We start from the raw sequence: 23,882 nt of genomic DNA on the forward strand, positions 1-23,882 counted from the left end.
AGTATATTAAATTCAAATGTAAGGCAGAGAGAGATAATTTGTCTACACTGGACATATAAAGTCATTAAAATAGGCCAGGCACAGAGGTGCACACTTATAATCCCAGCAATTTGGAAGGTTAAGAAGGGAGGATCCCAAGTTCATGACCAGCCTCAGCAACTTAGCAGGACCCTGACTCAAAATAAAATATAAAAAGGACTGGGTACATAGCTCAGTGGTAAAGCACATCTGGGTTCAATCCCTAGTACCAAAAAAAAAAAAAAAAAAAAAAAAAAAAAAAAAGCCTAAAAGAAAAATCAGTAGATTTCAGTGAAATAATGTAATACAAATCAATGTACTTGTATGAGCATAAAAAAAGATAAGGAATATTGAAATTATAGTCATTTGCTCATGTCCCCCAAATAGGAACTGTCATATATCAATGACACTGCTAGGTACTAATAATATTACATATTATGTAATACACATGTTTTATATATTGTTATTTTATTTCTATTATAATAATAACTAACACTCAATGAGCATTAGATACCAAAAAGTAAATTTCAAAACCTCTGCCACACATTTGATATTTCATTTAACATCTATGTCACCCCAATGAGGTAAGTTCTATTTTCTTTCAATATGTTGTAAAACTGAGACAAGGATTTAAGTAAATTTTCTAATGAAGGAGGATTAGTTAGCACTCAAATCCAGGTCTGGCTGACTTTAAAGTCTATGCCCTTAACTGCTATCTTCTTCCTGATTAGAAATGTACCTATATTGTAAGTGGGAACAAGACCCAGAGCAAAGGGTAAGGGCCTTAGGAAATAGATTAACTTTGACTCCATCACCTCCTGAGCTCCTATTTTCTCCTCAGTGAAGCGGAAAATTTTGGGATACAAAATTCTTAAACCTTCAACCCATAATACTTTGTAAACTCTATTGCCTTTTCTTTCTTTCTTTTTTTTTTTTTTTTGTACCAGGAATGGAACCCAAAGGTATCTGACCACTGGATAATATGGATAATATCCCTAGCCCTTTTATTTATTTTGTTTTGAAATGAGTTCTCCCTCAGTTACTTAGGGCCTTGCTCACTAAATAGATGAAGTTGGTCTTGAACTTGTGATCCTCCCATCTCAGCCTTCTGAGTCACTGGGATTACATGCATGTGCTACCATGCCCCCCTAAACTCTCTTGTCTTTTTAAAAATAAATTCCTTAGCCCAAATCTTTTGTAGATAAAATTAAATACTTACTAATCTTGGAATACATGTTACTATAATGTTGAATATTATAAACATTATATATACATTAATATTATAAAGCTATTTATTTTTTAAATAGCTTCTCAATTACCATTAAATGTTTAATTTATATCTTAATTAAAATATTAGTCAAATATTATATAAAATATCTAATATATTTCTGATTGATATAGAAAAATGTTTATAGTTCTTAAAATTACTAGTAAGATAATATTTAAAATAAAATTAAATAGGTAAATTTTGTTTACTATCAATTGTAAATCATCCACTGTCATTAATTGCTAGATTCTTGATTGTTAATTTCATTTATAAAATTAAAGATTTCTATGGAATATGTACTTATTCTGAAATATACACCAGTAGTTTTAATTGAGAATGATTTTTTTAAATGTTGATTCTGGGTCCTAAGTACTGAAGTGCCATTGTTAGTATGTCTAGGGATCAGATTGAGGTCTTTTGTTTGTTTTGTTGTTTTAACAAATGATTGATGCCTGTAGCACTTGAGACAGGTTTTGCAGAATATTGTCATGAGTTGCCTTAAAGTACAAAGCAAAGTTCCCCTCTCTAACTCCATACATAATTAATGTACTTTCACTTCAATATGTGGCACCAGAAGAAAGTTTATGATTCTACGTGTAATACAAAGCTGCTCACTCGCCCTTTCTGTTGCATCACAACCTAGCTTGACAGTCTGAAAGCTGCTCTCCCTGCCCTTTCCACTGCAGCCATTTTCCCCGCCTCCCAACTACTTGTCAGTCTGTGAACATCTTAGCTAGCTATTGGTTCATCAGTCAGTTTGCAAGTATCCTTCTCTGTTATTGGTCCCCTGTTAGCCTGGCGGAATTAAACTACTTAAGGGTAGCTACCCCTCCATCTTTTCTCTCTCATGCTTTCTCTCCCCCCCCCCACTCACTTTCTTTCTCCTCCTCCCTTTTCCACTCTTTCTAGTGCATGCCCTTTCTCTTTCCTTTCTCTTTTCCTCTCATTTTCTCTCTTACCCTGCAGGGAGACACTCTGTTTGCTTAATAATCTCCCTTATGCGATTTCCCATGTCCGGTGTGGTTTTCGTGGGATTTCCTTACAGTATGTCTCCAGACATTTTTGTTAACATTAAAGTTTTAACTAAAAACAAAATATTAGTACAGAACTGGACATTGGCAGATATCAAACCAGTACAGTGGAGTATGATCTGCCCTTGCCAGCTGATAATGGTTTAAGAAAAGAATTCACTTTTTTTCTTACAGGAAAGGGAGGGTTATCCCTGACCCCTTTTTATTTAAGAGGCTTTGATTCTTCTTTTGGCTGTTATTTTTAAACTTCAAGACAGATGAAGAATCATGTTGGACTGAATGCAATCTCTGAATGCAGCAGTATTATAAATAAGGTGAAAAAGACAAGATAAAGATTTCCAATTCACAGCAAAAATACATAAAACCAGGTATTCAAAGAGTTATAGCATATAATTTCAAATATAATCCACAAGGAATAATGATCTTCATTCATTTACAACTGAGTAAAATATGTCACTACTAAGACATTAAAAAGAAAACTTTGTAAAGATGAGGTGCATCTAAACCTGAAACTGGAGAGAGGAACTTTTGACCTGGTATCAATAAAAATCAACTCTGAATCATGTAATCAGGATATATAGCAAAGTTTTAATCAGGCAAAGAAAAGGGGGAGGGGGCTGCTTCTCCAGAGGACAGGACACCCTTGGTTATGAGAGCAGTCAAACCTGTCTATGAGCTGAGAATGACCCAGCCTTTTATTGAGTGGCTGGGCAGGAAGGGTGTGATATTTTTATGATAATTCCTTTAAAGAGTTTCTTTCTTATGGAAGAAATTCTTGAAAAGGTACATATTATACAGAGTGGGGGAATAGCAGAAGACTTTCTTAGTAGGTATACAATGTGAATTAAAGTTCAAGATAAATGCATTTTAAGGGGTTCCAAATTATGTTTTTTTGTCTAAAAAGTTATCTCCTGGTATCACCCTACACCTGATAGTATGGTTAACTTCATTAAGAACAGGAGATAAGAAAAGGCACATTTCAGACATTGTAAGAGTGAGGGAGAAGGGAAAGACTTTTAGACCCAAGAATTTATGCAACATTTGCATGCACCATGTCTGTCCCCGTCTCTCAAACCTTCAGAACTGTTGTTGTTGTTTGCTTGCTTTAAGATTTGAACACTAATCTTTTCCAAGAGTTACAGTGTGGTTCTTAGAATTCATTATGACTGGCAGTGTTGGACTTTAATCCACCAAGAAAGGGAGCACTTATAATAGTGATCCACTTTATGCTGTGAATATAGCCTTTGCTGCTCTGCCACTGGGAATTATTTTTAAAATGGACATGTTTCTTTCTCTTCCTTTCTACCTGCTCCTCCCTAATCTGTCCCCTTCCCTAATCTCCGGGAAAATAGGATTACCTTTCTTCCCCATGGTAGGCAAATTTATTAGTCCTTAAGTACACACCACCACAGGAATGAAGCAATTCAGATTTTGGGGGATGGTACCAGAATTTCTCAGAAATGACTATCACCCAAATTAACAAGTGAATCGCAACTCCAACAGAGTACACGTGGAATGTAGCCTTTGAATCATCTCTTTAAAAGACCCTGTTCCTGGTATGGGCAGAATCACTGACTCTGGGACAGGAGTCCCCTGGTTTTCTCCTTTGCAAGAAAAGCAATATATATTTTTTTCTTTATCCTCAGAACTGTGTCCTTATTATTAGATTGCCATCAGGGACAAGGATTGAGCTTTTTGGTAACACACTGAGCTAGGATAGAAGAAATTTTAAAAAGGTAGAAATGAGACAAAAGGGAAGGATATGAAAATGTATCTGGGGAGGCATATCTAGGATTGAATCCAGGGACACTTAACCCCTAAGCCACATCCCCAGATGTAAGAAAAAATTACCAATAGGGTTTTGGCACCATAATGAATTTACAAGTAACCAGGAAGGAAGCAGATCTCAAACTGATCAGCAAGCTATTCTTTATTTCGCAGCAGAGTCAATCAATCAGGTAGGGGAGGGCTCATTTTCTGGGTATGGAAATGGCCCGCGGGTTACAGAAGGAGTCCGAGTTTTATAGTTGAAAATGAGCGTGAATCAATCATTGGAGACTGTGGACATGCTGTTTGGACAGTCAGGGATCTAGTTGTGCAGGTTATCTCAGGAAGGCAGTTGTAAAAAATTTCAAAACCATTGTCACTGGGAAAAGCTCACAAGGAGGTGTTCATTGCTTATCTTCCTTCCTGAGACCCAGTGTTACTTAGAGCTTCATTATTTGCTTTTCTCCTTCTAGGACTCATTGACAATGAAAGAGGGTAAAAAGTCCAGGGCCCAGAGTATTGGCCTCCTCCCTTCCAGGATCCACTGTGGCTGGGTAGGGAAGAATGTTTGCTTTTTCCTTTGGGGCTCAGGAATATTTTCTTCCACAACCTTTCACCGAGCCCACCCCCACCCTGCAACTTTTGTGTATTTATTTAGAGACAAGGTCTCAATGAGTGGCTTAGGGCCTTGCTGAGTTGATGAGCCTGGCTTTGAACTTGTGATCCCCTGCCTTGGCCTCCAGAGTGGCTGGGTTTATAAACCTGCACCACCATTCCCAACTGAAAATGTAATTTACTTTTTTTTTTTTTTAATTTTATTTATTTATTTTTTAAATTTATTTGTAAACAAATGGGATACATGTTGTTTCTGTTTGTACATGGAATAACAGCATACCATTTGCATAATCATACATTTACATAGGGTAATGACGTTTGATTCATTCTGTTATTTTTTCCTCATCCCCCACCGCTCCCACCCCTCTTTTCCCTCTATACAGTCCCTAGTTCCTCCATTCTTGCCCCCCTCCCACCCCCCAATATGTGTCATCATCAGCTTATCAGTGAGATCATTTGTCTTTTGGATTTTTGAGATTGGCTTATCTCAGTATGATATTCTCCAATTCATCCATTTGCCTGAAAATGACATAATTTTATCATTCTTTATGGCTGAGTAATATTCCATTGTGTGTGTGTGTGTGTGTGTGTGTGTGTGTGTGTGTGTGTGTGTGTATATATATATCTCAGAGTTTCTTTATCCATTCATCCATTGAAGGACATCTAGGTTGGTTCCACAGTCTGGCTATTGTGAATTGAGCAGCTATGAACATTGATGTGGCTGTATCTCTTCAGTATGCTGATTTTAAGTCCTTTGGGTATAGGCTGAGGAGTGGGATAGCTGGGTCAAATGGTGGGTCCATTCCAAGTTTTCTAAGGAATCTCCACATTGCTTTCCAGAGTGGCTGCACTAATTTGAAGCCCCACCACCAATGTATGAGTGTACCATTTTCCGCACATCCTCTCCAACACCTATTGTTGCTTGTATTCTTGAAAATCCCCATTCTAATTGGGGTGAGGTGGAATCTTAGTGTAGTTTTGATTTGCATTTCTCTTATTACTAAATACGGTGAACATTTTTTCACATGTTCCTTGATTGCTTGTAGATCTTCTGTGAAGCATCTGTTCATATCCTTAGCCCATTTGATGATTGGGTTATTTGTATTCTTCATGTAGAGTTTTTTGAATTCTTTATATATTCTGGAAATTAGTGCTCAATCTGAAGTATGAGTGGCAAATATATTCTCCTACTCTGTAGGCTCTCTCTTCGCATTGCTGATAGTTACCTTTGCTGAGAGAAAGCTATTCAAACTATCTATAGATATATAGATATATCTATATATCTATATATATATATATAGTTTGACAGTTTTATCTATAGATAGTTTGAATCTATCCCAGTTATTGATTCTTGCTTTTATTTCTTGTGCTATGGGAGTCCTGTTAAGGAAGTCTGATCCTAAGCCAACAAGTTGAAGGTTTGGCCCTACTTTTTCTTCTATAAGATGCAGGGTCTCTGGTCTGATTCCAAGATACTTGATCCATTTTGAGTTGATTTTTGTGCAGGGTGAGAGATAGGGGTTTAGTTTCATTATGCTGCATATGGATTTCCAGTTTTTCCAGCACCATTTGTTGAAGAGGCTATCTTTTCTCCATTGCATATTTTTGGACCCTTTGTCTAGTATGAGAAAATTGTATTTATTTGGGTTTGTGTCCGTGTCCTCTATTCTGTACCATTGATCTACCTGTCTATTTTGGTCCAATACCATGCTGTTTTTGTTACTATTGCTTTGTAGTATAGTTGAAGTTCTGGTATTGTGATACCCCCTGTTTCATTCTTCCTGCTAAGGATTGCTTTAGGCATTCTGGGTTTCTTATTCTTCCAGATGAATTTCATGATTGCCTGCTCTATTTCTGTAAGGTAAATCATTGGGATTTTAAGTGGAATTGCATTGAATCTGTATAGCACTTTTGGTAGTATGGCCATTTTGACAATATTAATTCTGCCTATCCAAGAACATGGGAGAGCTTTCCATCTTCTAAGGTCTTCCTCAATTTCTTTCTTCAGTGTTTTGTAGTTTTCATTGTAGAGATCTTTTACGTCTTTGGTTAGATTGATTTTCAAGTATTTTATTTTATTTTTTTTTTTTTGAGGCTATTGCAAATGGAATTGTTTTCCTTCTTTCCCTTTAGATGTTTCGACACTTGCATATAAAAATGCTTTAAATTTATGCATGTTGATTTTATAGCCTGCTATTTTGCTGAATTCATTGATGAAGTCTAGAAGTTTTCTGGAGGAGTTTTTTGGATCCTCTAAATATAAAATCATGTCATCAGCAAATAGTGACAGCTTAAGTTCCTCTTTTCCTATTCATATCCCTTTAATTTCTTTAGTCTGTCTAATTGCTCTGGCTAGAGTTTCAAGGACAATGTTGAATAGAAGTGGTGAAAGAGGACAACCCTGTCTTGTTCCCATTTTTAAGTGGAATGCATTCAGTTTTTCTCCATTTAGAATGATGTTGGCCATGGGCTTAGCTTAAATAGCCTTTACAATGTTCAGGTATGTTCCTACTATCCCTATTTTTTCTAGTGTTTTGAGGATGAAGGGGTGTTGTATTTTGTCAAATGCTTTTTCTGCGTCAATTGGTATAACCATATGATTCTTATCCTTAAGTCTATTGACATGATGGATTACGTTTATTGATTTACGGATGTTAAACCATCCTTGCATTCAGGGATGAACCCCACTTGCTCATGGTGCACGGTTTTCTTACTATGTTTTTGGATACGGTTTGCCAATATTTTGTTAAGGATCTTTGCATCTATATTCATCAAGGATATTGGTCTAAAATTTTCTTTCCTTGATGTGTCTTTTCCTGGTTTGGGTATGAGGGTGATATTAGCTTCATAGAATGAGTTTGGTAGGGTACCCTCCTTTTCTATTTCCTGGAATACTTTGAGAAGTATTGGAATGAGTTCTTCTTTGAAAGTCTTGTAGAACTCGGCTGAGAATCCGTTTGGTCCTGGGATCTTTTTGGTTGTTAGGTTTTTAATGGCTTCTTCTATTTCACTGCTTGATATTGATCTGTTTAAATTGTGTGTGTCCTCCTGGTTCAGTTTGGGCGGAGCATATGTCTCTACAAGTTTGTCAATGTCTTCGGTAGTTTCTATTTTGTTGGAGTACAGATTTTCAAAGTAGCTTCTGATTATGTTCTGTATCTCGGTGGTATCTGTCCTGATATTTCCTTTTTCATCATGAATTTTAGTAATTTGAGTTTTCTCTCTCCTTCTCTTTGTTAGTGTGGCTAAGGGTTTGTCTATTTTGTTTACTTTATCAAAGAACCAACTTTTTGTTTTGTCAATTTTTTGTATTGTTTCTTTCATTTCAACTTCATTGATTTCAGCTCTGATTTTAATTATTTCCTGTCTTCTACTACTTTTGCTGTTATTCTGCGCCTCTTTTTCTAGGGCTTTAAGCTGTAATATTAGGTCATTTAGTTGTTAACTTTTTATTCTTTTCTAGAATGCGCTCCATGCAATGAATTTTCCTCTTAGTACCGCTTTATTTATAGTGTACCAGAGATTTTGATATGTTGTATGGTCATTCTCATTGACTTCTAAGAATTTTTTTATCTCCTCTCTGATGTTTTCTGTTATCCATGTTTCATTCAATAGCATATTATTTAGTCTCCAGGTGTTGGAGTAATTTCTGTTCTTTATCTTGTCATTGATTTCTACTCTCAATCCATTATGATCTGATAGAACACAGGCAGTATCTCTGTTTTTTTGCATATCCTAAAGCTGCTTTGTGGCATAAATATGGTCTATTTTTGAGAAGATTTCATGTCCTGCTGAGAAGAAAGTGAATCCGCTCATTGATGGATGGAATATTCTATATATGTCTATTAAGTCTAGGTTATTGATTGTGTTATTGGGTTCTATGGTTTCTTTGGTTGGTTTTTGTTTGGAAGATCTATCTAGTGGTGATAGTGGTGTGTTAAAATCACCCAGAATTATTGTGTTGTGTTCTATGTGATTCCTGAAATTGAGAAGAATTTGTTTGATGTATAGGGATACACCACTGTTTGGGGCATAAATATTTACTATCGTTATGTCTTTCTGATTTATGTTTCCCTTAAGCAGTATGAAATGTCCTTCTTTATCCCTTCTGACTAACTTTGGCTTGAAGTCCACTTTATCTGATATAAGGATGGAAACCCCTGCTTTTTTACTGAGTCCATGTGTGTGGTAGGTTTTTTCCCATCCTTTCACCTTTAGTCTGTGGATGTCTTTTTCTATGAGATGAGTCTCTTAAAGGCAGCATATTGTTGGGTCTTTCTTTTTAATCCATTCTGTCAGTCTATGTCTTTTGATTGATGAATTTAGGCCATTAACATTAAGAGTTATTACTGAGATATGATTTGTATTCCTAGTCATTTGGGCTTATTTTTGGGTTTTAAGTTGGCTTGGTTTCTCATTTGAGTAGTTTTTCTCTAAGGTAGTTCCTCCCTTTGCTGACCTACATTGTTGTTTTTCATTTCCTCCTCATGGAATATTTTGTTGAGCATATTCTGTATCACAGGCTTTCTATTTGTAAATTTTTTTTAACTTTTGTTTATCACGGAAGGTTTTTATTTCATCTTCAAGTCTGAAGGTTAGTTTTGCTGGGTATAGGACTCTTGGTTGGCAACAATGTTCTTTCAGAACTTGAAATATGTTGTTCCAGGCCCTTCTAGCTTTTAGAGTCTGGGTTGAGAAGTCTGGAGCTATCCATATTGGTCTCCCCCTATATGTAATCTGATGCTTTTCTCTTGCGGCCTTCAAAATCCTATCTTTATTTTGAATGTTTGGCATTTTCATTATAATGTGCCTTGGTGTGGATCTGTTGTGATTTTGTGCATTTGGTGTCCTGTAAGCCTCTTGTATTTGATTTTCCATTTCATTCTTCAGACTTGGGAAATTTTCTGATATTATTTCATTGAATAGGTTGTTCATTCCTTTGGTTTGTATCTCTGTGCCTTCCTCAATCCCAATAATTCTTAAATTTGGTCTTTTCATGATGTCCCATAGTTCTTGGAGATTCTATTCATGATTTCTTACCATCTTCTCTGTTTGGGCAACTTTATTTTCAAGATTAAATATTTTATCTTCGTTGTCTGAGGTTCTATCTTCCAAGTGGTCTAGTCTTTTTGTGATGCTTTCCATTGAGTTTTTTATTTGGTTTATTGTTTCCTTCATTTCAAGGAGTTCTGTTTTTTGTTTTTTTTTTTTTTTTTTGAGAATCTCTACCTCTTTGTCAAAATGATCTTTTGCTTCCTGCAGTTTTCTGTCAGCTTATTGGTATTATCATTCATTGCCTGCATTTACTCTCTTATCTCATCCTTTGCTTCGTGAATCATCTTAATCATGTATAATCTGAAGTCCTTTTCTGACCTTTCTTCTAACATACTGTTATTGGATTCTATTAATATAGAATCTAGATTTGTTTGGATCATTTTCTTCCCTTGTTTTTTCATGTTGTTTATGTATTTTCCCCTCTAGCGCTGCAGATCTGGGGTATTGCAGATTTCCCCTATAGGCTTATAGTGGCCCTTTAGGTTTCCAAAACCTTTTCTTTAAGGTCAATATTAGTGTGCCCAATTCAGACACTATATAATTCTAGACCAAATAGCCCCTATGAGGACAATAACAAAATTGTCATAATAAACAGAATGAGTTCAAATATTATCTTCAGTTAAACAAACAGATTTGCAATAAGGTCTGCAGTTTAATGGAGGACAAAGAGGATGCAGAGGGATGTAGAATTTGGCTGTTAATGGGATAAGAAAAGAATATACAGAAGTTCTAGATTAAAGTAAGGGTGAGAGTGTAATCAAAAGAAATTGAATATTAGCATGCAACAAAGGGAGAAAGAGACTCTGAGGGAACAGGTAAACAAAAGGAAAAGAGAGCAAGAAAAGTAAAGAAAAAAAACTTAAAATATTTCAATAGGGAGAAAAAAAGAAAATCTACAGTATAATAGTCATATCGTAATAAAACCTCCCAGTCTTTAGTAGCCTTATGCAGGAGAGGTACCAACATTGAGCTTCTAGTCTCCAGCAGGCATCTCAGGATGGCATTTGCCCCACCTAAAGATTGGAGCTCCAGCTTCCAGGATAACTCAAGATGGCCGCTCTGGCTTCCAAATGTGTTGGCAACTGGGGAGCTGCAGCTCAGGGTGTGAACGTGGTCAGCTGGAAGTCCTGGAGGCTGGGTGCAGTTGGTCAGGCAGGGGTCCGGAGGTTGGGTGTGTTTGGTGTGTTGTGGGATCCTGGAGGCCGGATGCAATCAGTTGGTCTGGGGTCCCAGTGATAGGGCGCAGTCCGTTGGTCTGGGGGTCCTGGAAGCAGGGAGCAGTCAGGCGATGTGAGGGCCCCAGAGGCAGGGAGTGATCGGTTGGGCTGAAGGATCCTGAAGATGGGGCCCAGTCAGTCTGGCCAGGGGTCCTACAGGGCCTGGCTGTTGTCTCAAAATGGCAGCAGCCACGTGTAACCAAACCTGTAGATATTGTGACAGTGAACTTCAAGGCAACAGCAGGCATCTGGTGCTCCACTGGCGGTCAGTGATCAGTTTGCTGACTGTTGTCGGACAATCGGGAGGTGAACCTCATGTATTAGGTGATGGATAGGTATAAGGCAGGAGATGTACAGGCAAGAGGCAGGCAAATGGCTGATGATAGGCGCCTGACAGTGAGCAATCTACATTCAAAAAAGGCTTTGATATGCTGGCAGACTGCAGGTCATCACAGCAGACAAATGGGGTAAACAGCAGGGGATCAATAAGCAGCAAAAACTGCCTCACCAAGAACAGATATCTTCTGCTTGAAACCCGAGTTACGGAGCAACCCGGAACGCAGCCTCCCTCTAGTCCTCCATCTTGGATCCTCCTGTAATTTACTTTTTCTTCTTAAAATTTTTTTTATTTTCACAGACTGCATTTTGATTCATTGTACACAAATAAGGTACGACTTTTCATTTCTATGGTTGTACACAATGTAGTTCACACTATTCATGTAATCATACACACACATAGGGTAATACTGTCTGTTTCATTCTATCTTTCCATCCCAGACCCCCCCTACCCCATTTTCCTCTATACCATCCAAAGTTGCTCCATTCTTCTTCCTTCCCCTCGCCACCCCACCTTGTTATATATCATCATCCACTTATCAGAGAAAACATTCAGCCTTTCGTGTTTTGGGCTTAGCCTATTTCACTTAGCATGGTATTTTCCAACTTCACTCATTTGCCAGCAAATGCTGTAATTTTATTCTTCTTTATGACTGAGTAATATTCCATTGCATATATATACCATAGTTTCTTTATCCATTCTTCAATTTAAGGGCATCTCGGTTGGTTCCACAATCTAGCTATTGTGAACTGAGTTTCTATAAACATTGATGTGGCTGCATCACTGTAGTATGCTGATTTTAAGTCCTTTGGGAATGAACTGAGGAGTGGGATAGATGGGTCAAATGGTGAAAATGTAATTTTAATTTAAGTTTTTATATACAATTTGAGACATGTCACTCCCAAATTTCTAGAAAATCTGTAAATTTTAAAATTATCATAAATCCACTCACTTATGAAAATCACCTATGCACTGTTCACTAGCTCAGTAAATAGATAAAGAGAAACAGAAAATGTTAAGAAACCTATAATTTAGAGGATTTACCAATATTGGCTACTAATCAGATAATGGATATCATAGTCAGGCCCAGGATCCCGAGAAGGACCAGACATGTCATCCTCACATCCTCACAAGTAACCCCCTCATCAAGTTTTCTTTAAAAGAGGAGCCAGGAACCTCAAAAGCATCTCTCACTCTTGTTATGGCACACATTTTCCCTTGAATGAGTATTCCTTGCTTTCCTAAATAAATCTTTGAGCCTTTACCAACACGTTTTAAAATTCTTTTCCATCACATATGCAAAGGATCCCACTGGTCCTGAATCTTTGGGAACTACTTTGGACCCAGATCCAGTGACAATGGGAGATTTCAATACAGCTCATTTGCCACCATATACTACCTTCACAATTTTTGTTTCAGTATCTCCAAGGAGAAAAATGAAATAATCTGTGTTTAAACATGTGTTTTCTATAGTAAGTTTATTTCACTTTCTTGAGTTTATAAAAATTCTGTATTTAGGTTAACTATTATTATAAAGTCTTCCTTTTGCCAAAAATTTAAAGTTTATGCAGAACCCTAAGGTGAATTAAGGAGCAATCCTAAGTACTAGAGTATTGGGGGGAAAAAAAAAACTGAAATTTTAACACTTCTGAATTTGGGTTTGTAACTTTTCCTGACATATAGTTATCTTAAAATAATGATGATGGTTATCGTGATGAGAATAACAACAAAATCAATGATCCAACAGCAACAAAAACAACACAACAGTTTAATGACCAAAATATGATTGAAAGCAACCTAATTTTTTAGTGAAATTTCTTAGGAAAACACAAATACAATTGTCCTTTAAATGTAAAACAATATTTCATGAAATGCCTCTTTATCTGTTTCCTATTTTGAATCCCTCTCATAAGCAGGACAAAGTCTCATTAAAATTTTTCTCTTTCTCTCAAAATAATCTCCAAATAACATTTTTCCCCATCTACTTTGAGCAGATTGTGGTCTTTCTAGACCTCTTCCCCCCTCTCGCCCACCCAGAGCCTACTATCTCTTTTCTTTCATTTATTTCTGACATTCTTACAAAGGATATCTGGTTTTCCTTGGTTGTATGTGTCCTTCAGGAACACTTCTAGAGAATCTAGTCATGCCCAGGAAACACTATTTAAATAACTGAGCCATTAGTTACCATGCTTCTGGCCAGAAGGGGAGTATGGAAGAGTGCAAAGTCCTGTTCTGAACGTGTGAACTCTAGCCCAAGACCTTCCTCAATGCCTCCCGGAATTTACTCCATGAACAACCTTGCAGACAAAAGATTCTCAAGTAGTTGGCGTCATCAAAATACCAAAGAACAGTTTGTTCTTAACTGACCATAAAACACTTTGATATGAGCACTAGACTGGTTTCCAGGCAATGTCTTTAAACTGGAGTCATAAAAATATCAATTAACTTTTTTATATCTTTTGCAAATATTTTCTGCCAGTTTGTGGCCTCTTGTCTCTCATATTTCTCTCTCTCCACCTTTTTTCATTGTTGTTCACTACAAATCATAGGATTTAGGCTCCCTCCCATTGCTGAAGGAGCCCAAGGGACATTTTTTTATTTTTATTTTTTCTTCCTTTTAATCTGTGTCTCCCCAAATTTTGTCCAGCATTGCTATCCAATGTTTGTGATTCTTCAAACTATGCAGCAACTATCTGGGTCCCTGCCTTTCCAGGTACCCCATTGAAAGCAGTTTCTTCATGCAGAATATATATCTATTCTCTTTCTGTGTGTGAATGATTACAAAATCCACATCTAACCTCAGGAACTCCTTTCTTTGCTGAATTATCTGTTTAAGTATAGTCCGTAAGCCTAGTCCATCCATTGTACCGATAACTAAACTTTCAATGTACCCTGTTACAGAAAACAAGCAGTAAAAGTAGACAATGTGGAAGTTTTTAAATTTTTATTTATGTATTTATTTGATTGGTTCTTTTAAGCATACATCACGTAGAATCCATTTTGATATCGTTATACAAACATGTAATATATCTTTTTCTAATTCTGACCCCAGGACCTCTCCTTTCCCCACCCCTTGTTCCTTTCCCTCCCTTGATCTTTCAGGCAGTGTGAAATTTATATCAGAAAATTATGTATCTTATAAAAAAGGTATGGAAATTCTCTATGGATTCAATTCCACATATTCATTATGACAAGTTGTAAGGAGAAAACTGAAAATATTATCCCATTTATTCTAAAATTACTCCTAGTATATTAAGAGTTTAATATGCTGCAATATACCTAGGATACTTTATATTATTATTATTTATAATAATGTAATGTACAATTAACCTAAAATATACATTATATTATTTTTCCTCCTTTAAAAATTGACACTTGAAATTATCTTTACTGTGTTTATTTTAAAATTATATTACCTAAAATGCTTTGTGACCACAGGAATGAAGCACGCACATCATAAATATATATTGTAAATGAAAGATGCTTTACATTTGTTTTTATATCATTTTTGTCATTAACTTGATAATTCTTAAAATATTAACCAATAGGTTTCATTTTATGACTGAAATTATTTTCTTCATAAATCTGGTAAAAATTTGTCTCAAGTAAAGTTTTTACATTGTTTTAACTGACTTGGACATGTGCAAAATAGATTCGTTCATATTTTAACATATACTACTCATAAAATTACTTTTATGAAATAAAATTAATGGCACTTCGAACAGATTTAAATAATGATAAGGTACATAAAATGAGATTGAAATGGTAATGGTAACAAAGAATGACACTAATTCATTTATGTATTTATATTTGGTGGTTTTTTAAATAAAAATATATTATTAAAAAATTAAATGCATTATTGAACAATATAGTGATTGGATGTTTATGTGCATTTTTTAAAATTCTGTGTCTATAATCAGTAATATAGATGGAGCAATAAATTTAGAATACATCTTATTGCTAAAATGTGTTTTCTGCCATAGAAATGGAAAAAATAATAATGAAAAAGGAATCCCAAAGGAACAAGTATGCACTGAAATTGTTTTTATTTCCCATAAAACTAGCATTGTTTAACTGTGATCAGGGGAAGTATATCCCAGACTTGAAATATGTTATCTTGACTATAGCTCTTCCACATTTTAGCTTTGCCCAGTTTAGCTATTTAGCTTCAGAATAATAAAAACTCCAATACATTTTATATGTTCTTAAGCAATAAAGGTTACTACGTTGCTTCCAAAGAAAAAGATTTACCTTGTAGTATGCAAGAAACAACACAAGAAGTTTTACCTGAATAGTGTATTAAATGTAGTTTCTCTAACTCATACATTAAAATGTTACTCTAGAAGGTAAAATCCCAAACCTAGAGTATGGAATATTTTAAAGTATCTTCTATAATGTAACTCCTGGATTTTAACCCCTTACCCAGTGATTGATATTTAAAGTCACACTGTATTAGAAGCCATTATATTAGTCAAACAGAAGAAAGAACTTAAAAATTCAAAATATCTAATTTAAAACTCTTAAATAGTGATTCTACTTTTTTCAAATTTTAAATACTCACAGTTCATGCCATCAGTAACAGAGCTACCTTGTTTGAACAAAGACAACTAAAATGCTAAGACGAAATTGAGTACGTTAAAAATTATCTGGGATTTTTCTGCTTTTTTGTAATTTGTCACCCAAACTATATAAAAAATTATTGTAACATCTTAGATTTTCTGATTTCCACAGGAGTATTTCTAACTTCCAAGAACTGATCATGGATAATCTGAATCATGGAAAAAAGACATTTTATTTATTTATTTATTTTAAATTTCTTTTTTCAGTTACAGATGGATACAATACCTTTATTTTATTTATTTTATGTGGTGCTGAGGATTGAACCCCGTGCCTCACACGGCTAAGTGAGTGCTCTACCACTGAGCCACCACACCAGCCCAAGACATTTTTATATAATTAATTAATTTGAGATAAGAGGAATAATTTGCTATAAATGTTAAAACTGATTAAGAAAGAATAAATAATGATCAATAATGAAAGCTTATTTTTTAAAAATATTAATATGATTTCATGTTAGTTAATGGCATAATAAATGATAAACTAAGAAAAAAACATTTTCAAAAAATCTTAAAATGAATAATTGGACAAAAATAAGCAAACAAGGTAATAAAAGGTAGAAGTGCAATTAAAAGGGAAGAGGGCTACTTTGTGAATTTTATGTTCTTTAAATGTTTGCTAGGTTTGAATGTTTCTCCCCAAAATCATATATTAATGGTATTTGAAAGTAAGACCTTTGGGAGGCAATTAGGGTTAGATAAGGTGATGAGGACCGAGAACCCATGATGCAAGTAGTGGCTTTTTAAGAAGAGGAAGAGAGAGATCCTAGCTAGCAACTTTTGTTGATATAATGCTCTCTACAATATATCTCTATGATATAATGTCATGACCAAGCAGGAAGGTCCTCACCAGATAGTGAGCAGATGCCAGCAATAAGTGCTTGAACTTTCTAACCTCTAGAATCATGAGCTTTATTCTTTTTAAGGTACCCAGTCTGAGGTGTTCAGTTATAGCAAGAGAATTCATACAGGCAATGTTGATAAAGTGATTCCTGTATTTCAAAACTATAGTCAAACAAATGTATTATAGATTTTTGTTTTTTTGAGACAAGATCTCACTATATCGCCTAGGTTGATCTCAAATTTGTGGGCTCAGGTGATCCACCTGTCTGAATCACTCAAGTAGCTGGAACTATAGGTATGGACCACTGTGCCTGGCTCTAAGTCCAAATATTTAGTATATGTATTGGGCCGTAACAAGGAATAAAAAGCACCAAGTACCAGTGCATGCCTGTAGTCACAGTTGCATGGTAGGCTAAGGCAGGAAAATCCTAAATTCAAGTAAGACCCTGTCTCAAAAAATAAACGAAGAATAGAAATGTAGTTCAGTGATGGAGTTCCCCTGGGCTCACTTCCTAATATTGAAAAAAAAAAAAAAAAAACCACCCATGAAAATTTGTCTCCATATAATGTGCAATTATAGATGGGTGTGATGGAGCACCCCTGTAATCCCAGCAGCTCAAGAAGTTGAGGCAGAAGAATCACAAATTCAAAGCCAACCACAGCAATTTGCAAGGCCCTAAGCAACTTAGGGAGACCCTGTCTCAAAATAAAAAGTAAAGACTTGGGGTGTGCTCAGTAGTTAAACAACCATGGGTTAAATCCCCAGCATGAAAAAAAAAAATGTTTATTATGTTGTAACACTTAAAACAATTATAGATTTTGCTTAGGAATTGCTTAATGTTTGTCCAACATTCATATTTCACAACTGAAGAAACTGCAGTCTTATAATACTGATTATTTTCATAGTAACGGGGCATTGTGATTAAGATGGCACATTTCAGCTGGGCAAAGTAGTACACCCCAGTAATCCCAGCTACTTGGAAGGCAGAGGCAAGAGAAGCACAAATATGAGGCCAGCTGAGCAACTTAGGAAGACCCTATTTCAAAATCAAATTAAAAATAAATAAATAAAAACAGGGTTGGGGATATAGATCAGTGGTAGAATGCTTGCCTACCAATTAAGAAAAAAAAAAAAAAAGTCTCATTCTGTAGTCAAGCAGTCAGACTTTGGGGAACTTTTGGCAAGTTCTTCCTAAATACTTTAAGCTTATTTTCTCATTAGTCAAAATTTTCTCATTAGTCAAAATAGGGTAACGATAGAACAATATTTTACACATCGGACAAGTGAAAATGAAATAAAATGCTTAAGAGAAAATGTTTAGCTCAATGTCTGCCAGTTTTAAGTGGTTAGCAACTATTACCTAAAGCATCAAGAGAAGCAGTAATTAGCATTAATATTATATTATTATGATAATGATGATGATGGCAAGAGTCAGTTTCTTCTAATGCAAAAGCCATTTTAGTTTTAACTTTTGAAATTAGCTTCAGTGACTGTTTATATGTTTAAAAGTATGTATAGTTCCTTCATATGTTAGAAAATATCACTAACAAATCCTTGTTCTTATTTTCTGATTCTAATTAAGTTGCTTATTACCAGGATTTATATTTTAACAATGTTGGTTGGCCTCCCTCTGAAATGCTGATGCAGGTAGCACTTGATGAAAAGAAAGCCTATTTTTATTTGACACACTGAGTTGTTTCAATTAAATAGTCTATGCAATAACAATACATAAAGCCATCCAGGAGGAACTATGGAGACTTTTTCAAGCTAAGTATTATGTGTAATTACATTTAAATTTTTTAGAAGTCCCCAAATTTTAAGACTAGAATCTCTTCTTCTTTATTTTTAAATTATAATTTAGAACCTATGTACTATTAACATTTGAAAGTTAACATTGACCTTTATATCCAATTTTCATTGATATATTAAGCCATGTTACAAATCTATTATCTTCAAATAAATTAAGCTATTATTTAAAAGTCACATTAATATGTTCATTATTCATGACAATATCCTACCATTAAATGAGTACTAAAGAAATCAACTTTACAATATAATAACTAACAATTATAATGTTAGATGACGTGGTCTCCTGTTTCATATGTTAAAAATTTAACTTAGATATTTTATTATAAAATTTTGGCACTTTTAGTTTACTGTTTTAAAATAGTATGTTTATCTTATTAACTTCTTTGTAGATAATATTCGAAATTTGTAGCAAAAGTTATATAAAAGCCGTTAAGTGTATGCTTTAAAATGCTATAAATATTGTATGTTATTTATGGAATTTAAAACTGATATGATAAATGATATTTATTGTAAAAGCTCACTTATAATATTCAACAAAGAAGGTACAGTTAGACAATGGAAATTGTGCTGGTTTCTATATATCTCAGAAATGAATTCATATGCATTCTTAGTTAACCATTTTAGATGCTTCCTGAACCTTTTACATGTACACCTACATACACACACACAAAATTTACTATTTTAATGAGAAAATATGATGCATTCCACCCCAAACTAATATAGCCAAATAAATATTCACTAGAAAAATATGCTAATTGAACAGTAAGAATACATTTACATAAGTAATAAACAACAGATTGGGAGTGAATGGTTATACATAAAATGAAATTTACTGAAGGAAGAAAAAAATCATATGAGATGAGTGGAGGCTGGTAAAGGAGAGATGTAAAAGACTTGTTTTAGAAGGTTAGGGAGAGTCGACTTCAGATACCTGAGTTTCTGGCAGATATTTAGTATCAGAATGAGAGGTACTTGGTGATAGAAGTATGACAAAAATAGTTTTTTACATTTTTTCAGTGAAATTTTGATTTGGAGATAAAATTTTCAGCTCTTAGTTTCCTGTTAATAGACATTACAGAAAATAAATGGAAAAATACAATTTTTAATAATTACATAGGCAACATCTGTCAGGCATCTAAATGCCACATCTATAAGCATTGCTGTAACTGCAGATTGAAACTATGCTGGCTATACATTTTATTTTATTTCCCCTATTGTGCTGGGAAGTGTAGAATAAGCCTGATTGTGAATTCAGTGTAATTCTTCCTAAGTAAAGATTATGAGGAGGGGTAGTTAGAAACTACCGAAACGAAACAAAAAATATTCATAGCTCCAGGGAGTTTTTGATTCAATACAGCTGTCTTTTATGATTGGTTCATCCAGTGCTTTGCAAAATTGACACATATCCTAAGTAGACCATCACACAAACTTTGAAAACTTTATATTGTTGTTTCAGAAGCATTGACTGAAGCAAGGAAATTTAAATAAGTAGTAGTTTAGTAAGAATGTAAAAGACAAGTTATATGCTCAATGTTATACTGAAAGACAAAGAGGGTTCTTTCCTGTTTGACAACCTTTCCCTGACCTCAGCAGTGTGCATAATGAGATGGTTAGCTAGGGGATAATAAAAGGTCTGGGAGAGATAAAGAATCTGCTACAGAAGTGAAACTCAGTTTAACCCAAGTAATTTCTTTAAATGACCAAAATAGAGAACGCAGATGGGTGGTGCATAAAACAAGAAATAAGTGACATATTCAAGGTCATGTAACTAATGGATGATGGAACTGAAATTTGGATCCAAGTTCCTGTCAATACACTCTCTTCTGTAGAAAAAAAAATATGACTACTGTATGCATTTATGCTTCTAGATCTATTAAATTCTGTGTGCAAACACACACACACCATACAGTTGCACATGTGAACACACATGCACACACACACACACGGACCAAAAGAACAGTGAAAGCATATTTACATAAGTAGTAAATGTTTGAAAGTTGATATATATGATATATGCTTATATGTATGTAATCCCTATTATCAAAAATAATACAAATGCATTACTTATAAATTACATATGTGTATTTGTATATATTTATATGTGTGTGTGTACATATATGAAATTATAGGGAATTATATATCCCTATTACATCCTCTAAAGGTTTGGAAACATTAATAACGTGTCACCAATGTCCCCAATGTCACTTAAATAGTAAATTGCAGACAAATTCAAACTCAGATATTTCTATCTTCAAAGCCAGTATCTCATTATCTTTCTTTTCATCAGTCTACACAAATACAAGTATTTGAGAGTTTCATAACATAATCATGCCTTTTCTCATTCTAATACACAGAACTTCAAGCCTAAATGAGAGGGGACCAGGAGAGTTGTTTTGGATTCTAAATTATGTTGAAATGTACTTTTCTACTGAAAAGCATCCTTGGAGAGTACAGAGAATATGACAAGATGCTGAGATTCATAAATGGAGATGTTAGTAAATGTATACAGAATAGCCTAGTTCTGCTTCTGTCTATTAATAATCATCTTGAGGAGATTATTAATAACTGTAGATAAATTTGCTTCCCATATTTATATAATAAAGCCAAAGCATAACCCTATAGAATAACCAGAGTTCAGATAACTTAGTGCTAAAGAGCGTACATTATTTCTCATGTGAATTGCATAAATATCTTTGCAAATTTACTACTATTGTATCTCCAAATGTTCTCCTTATTAAGAAAATTCTAAAATTAAAAATATTTTGAGATTTCTTTTCAATTTCCTAGACTACCAAAAAAGATAAATGATTACCTAGTTCCATTTGCACTTTTAAATAGAAAAATGATAGATGGAAAAATGGAAAATATTATCTAATGTTTTTCCATATACTTCAAAAGGGAATTGATAAATATATACTACCACATAGAAGGGAAACTTCTTTTTAATAGATAATTCATCTGAGAGTGCAAAACAAAACTAGAATGAGAGAGAGAATATTTAACCTTAAAAGTTTAGAGTAACTTATCCTTTGGAAGAAATCAGAGAAATTAACAAAGAAGTATTTATAATGACATTCATCATAACATACATATTAGCAAAAATAAAGAGAAAAATTGAAACATCATAAAATTCAAAACACCAAGTTATGGTACATACTAATTAAGAATGGTAATTAAAATCATAAACCTACATTGTTAATAAATAATAAAGACAAAAGTTAAGGAATTTTAAAAAGCACAGAAGGAACAATTTGTAAATATATTTAAGCACAGGGTATTTAAAATGATTTAGGATAATATAAAAACTTTGGCAATTATGATTAAGAGAAAATTAGAAATTAAATGACCTTAAGAATTATACACATGAGAATAGAGTTATGAGAGATGAATGATATATGCTTTTTAGAAAAAAATATAATTCTGGTAATACGTAAATTGCTCTATGGCATATAAAAATAGGAAAAATGACCTAATTCATTAACAGATATTACAAATATAGCATAAAAATCATGTGTGACTCTAAGATTAAAATAAATTTTTAAAATAACAAAGATATCAAAAAGATATCAAATAGAAAGATAAAATTAAAAGGTCAATTTGCATGACCCTTTAAGACTTAATAATACCAGAAGGCACAGATGGTTTAAAAATAGGAAAAATATAAAAGACCTTTTAAAAATTATAATGTCAATGAAGAATAAACACAATAATTTCAATACTGTTTCCAAGTATACAGTTTTAGATATTAATGAAATATATACATATATTTCACTAGAAAATAAAAGATATTTTTAGTTTGGTTTGTTTAGAAAGTTTATTACAGAGTTTAGATTTAAAATAAATGTAACAATATTAATATATTTTACTAAATATATAATGATGATGGTCATTGGTTCTAACAACATTAATGCAGTAAGATAACCACTATAAAAATACTTGATTCGAACATTTAGATTCTTTCTGGATATAACTATTTTTTTAAAAAATGTCCCCTTGTAAATACAAGGAATACCAAGAGAAAATGTATTGGTAAACAGAACAGTTATATAGTGGAGGCAACTTATGAATCAGTTGATTGAACCCCAAGTGAATTCACCAGTGACAGAGGTTATTTGTGACTCTCCATTCTGCCTGGGTATTGACTGTATCTTCCCTTAGTGTTAACAATAATTGTGTGCTTGAAAAATTCAGTGTATTACAAAGCACATATGTAGAAAAGAATTAGAATCTAGGTTCAATCATATAAAATAAGATATTCATTTATTTTTGAGCCACTGTTTTAGGTATTACAAAAATGTCGAACTTCTGACAACACTAACTAAATGAGAATAACATGTTCCCAATATCTATCACCACTAAAATACCTATACATATTTAAAAAAAAATCATGGGAGTAACCCCACTTGTGACACAGATATAATTTTAATATCAAAATCAATGAACTTGATCTAAAGGACATCAAATATAACATGCATATAATTTCCTTACATTTATAACATTCCCTGAACTATCTGTGTGAAATTGTGGTTCTCAGTTGTGATGGTTATATTTTCTAAGTGTTTTAGAAAATTTGGCGTATCTTTACACTTTCTTGTGTGGTTATCCTTACAAATTTCCGTTATTATCTTTTTTCTGTGGCATGGTTTATCTCCCAGAAGAGAACCTAAGATAAGCTTACATAGAGTGGTTATTTTAGAAAATGATTCTCATAAAATTAGAATAGGAGAAGGAAAAGAGTGAAGCACACAAACAAAGAAATGCAACCCCAGTCGGCCATCAAAAGGGACATATGGGTACGATTCCACAGGCACCATTAGAGTATATTCAATATGTATGCACTCCAGGAATGGAAGAGACAAATATGTACTTCCAAATGGTGGCCCTGTCAATTAAGACTCCTTGTCAGTAGAATACGAAATCTCTTGTCCTTCCAAGTTTGTACAGGTGTTAGAAAAGCTGAGCTTGGGCAGCCAGCCTCCAAAATATAGTCTGCATGCTTACAATTATATAAAATTTTTGAACAAACTATTCAATAACAGTAGGAAGTACATCAGTGGCTACCTGGGCTTAGGTAATATGTTGATTCTAAAGGGTCATTAGGGAACTTCTTGGAGTGAGATATTTTACAGCTTGGTGAATCACTACATGAATGTATTTGTCATATCACACCAAACTTTGCAACTAGGTAGAATAAATATTATTTTACATAAATCATACTACTATAATCTTGGTTATAATTTTTGTAAGGTCAAATAAAAACCATATGTCCTTAGCTATTAATTTAAATATAGTCAATGTTACAAATT

At 34.0% G+C, this 23,882-nt stretch overlaps 1 long non-coding RNA gene across 1 annotated transcript in view; it reads right to left on the reverse strand.

Moving 5' to 3' along the window:
• The window catches only part of LOC306670248, a 253,586-nt gene that overhangs the window by 81,634 nt on the left and 148,070 nt on the right, over positions 1-23,882 (reverse strand). The gene's annotated exons all lie outside the window — the stretch shown is intronic.

This window comes from Sciurus vulgaris (assembly GCF_902686455.1).
Source record: "Sciurus vulgaris genome assembly, chromosome: 10".
Classification (NCBI taxonomy): domain Eukaryota; kingdom Metazoa; phylum Chordata; class Mammalia; order Rodentia; family Sciuridae; genus Sciurus; species Sciurus vulgaris.